Source organism: Condylura cristata, unplaced genomic scaffold (genome assembly GCF_000260355.1).
Source record: "Condylura cristata isolate star-nosed mole 26May11 unplaced genomic scaffold, ConCri1.0 scaffold00003, whole genome shotgun sequence".
NCBI classification, from domain to species: Eukaryota; Metazoa; Chordata; class Mammalia; order Eulipotyphla; family Talpidae; genus Condylura; species Condylura cristata.
The window spans coordinates 75370846-75373075 of NW_004567104.1; positions in this window are offsets into that span (position 1 = coordinate 75370846).

A 2230-nucleotide genomic window follows, 5' to 3' on the forward strand; every position below is an offset into this window, starting at 1 on the left:
CCGGCGCTGCCGCGGACGGGGGGCCCTGCTGTGCATCTGGCCAGCTGCTGCGCAGAGTTTGCGCCGTCTGGGGTAACCTGTGCGGTAAGCCTGCTTTATGGGAGAAAGAGGGGGGCCACAGTGGAGCCGAGGCGGGGGCGAAGCGGCCGGTATCACAGCGGGGCGCTTTTCTTAGACGCGCCCTAGCTTCCTACAGCCCCGGGGTTGAAAAGTCCTTTCCGGACGCGGGCACACGCCACGGGCGCCGCGTTCTCGCCGAAGTCGGCGTTCTTTTAACGGCTTCGAGGTGCTGTCGGCGATCACGTCAATGACAGCTTTATTCCGCCCACCATTATGGTGAAAGGAAGAAGACGGTCGATTAAAGGGTTAGCCTCCTCCCCTGGGAGCACTTTCCTCTAGTGTCTGGATTGCAAGAATTTTGCATTTTAGCCTTTGGGGAGTGGGACGCACTAGGGGGCTGCGCAGGGAAAGCTAGCTCTCACTGCAGGGACCCAGCTCTTCCTCCTCTGCTCTGCGCTGGAGGGCTGCATTTTGGTGTTTGTCTCTGTTCATTTGCTCAGTTTCCTTGCTCTTACCTAATACTCTTTTTTTCTTTTCAATTTCTGGAATGCTTAACTTATAAAATACAGAGGGGGCTCTAACCAATCCGTGACTCAGATTTACAGATGGAATCATTTTGCCAAATTTGCTTCAGATCCTCTTTAAAAAACATAAAATTGCTGCTATTGGAGGTGCTATCAGTACCTCCTCTTTCCCTAGCGGTATCTACAGTGCTCAGGTTTGTGCATATCATTCCCTTGCATATTTTATACCTGGATCACGGTGAAGCCATTCACAATATATCGTATTGTGCTTTTGAATTTTAATGGTATTAAATGATATGTATCTTTTTTGCAACTTGCTTCTTTTCACTCAGCATCACATTTTGATGTTTATATGTGAATAAATTGGATAATTAATGTTATCTTTGGCTCATTCATGTTAATTGCCGGTATAGAATTCCATTGTATGAATATACCATAATTTATCCATTTCCCTGTTGATGGACTTTCAAGTTGTTTCTGGTTTTTGATACTAAAATCAATCCTGCAATAAACATCTTTGTACTTGTCTGCTTGTGCACACTTGGAAGTTTGTCTAGGAAAGAAGTACACCTAGTACTAGATTGCTGGATAGTAGGATATGTGCACCTTCAATTTATTCGATTATTACAGAAACTCTCCAAGTGGTTGTGCTGATTTTCACTCTCACTGGTATTGAGTGAGGACACCCATTTCCTCACATCCTTGCTAACACTTTGTTATTGGACTTACATTTTTGCCTTCTCTTTACTGACCAACTTCCATATATCTTTAGCTTGCAGCTCAATTTGCTTGCCAGCCACCTTGGCTTCTGCAATAGCCTCGTGTCAACTTACGGGTTCATCTCTCACAGCTAACTGGCTCGGTCTTATTTCATTTGGTCCCTAAGATTAATTCCAAAGAACATTTACTTTGTACCTAATTATGTCACTTCCTGTGGATAATGTAAAGGGTAATTTCCATGGTATGTTGTATGTATCTCTAGTAGCTGGTGAGGTGATTTTAATTAAGAATACTTTAATATGATGGTGGTTTAAAAATTTTTTCCTCTTAATGTAATATTTGATCCATTCAAATATATGTACCGTATATATAAGTTGTGAAGCAAAACAATAAAATGAACTATCAATCTATCACTTGGATCAAGAATCAGTGACCAATATTGAATATGTTCATTTACGGTGGCTACTTTTCTATTTTGTGTATATGTTACTCTTTTAAAAAAAAATTTCAGGTATGTATATATCTCTTGACAATGTATTGTATGTTCTCTGATATTTCAAGTTAAAACTGAATACAATTTTCTGGGACTTGTTTATGTCACTTGCTGTTATGTTTTTAATAATCAATGCAGTTGAGTTTAGATGTCACTAATTTTCACTGCTGTGTGATATTCTGTGGTGGATATAACACAGTGAAAGCATTCTTTTCTAATGGACATTTTGGTTGAGTCTTATTTTTGTTATTAAGATAATTTTTATACATATATCTACCACAGATTCTTGCCTCTAGTGCAAGAACTTCCGTTTCTCATATTGGGGTATATGACCCCCTAGGAAAGGAATGAAAATCTTTGAGGGCACAAGTGCTGTTAATTAATCAATTTCTAAATCATTAACTTACAAACGTATGCTTTCCAAAACTTGGTA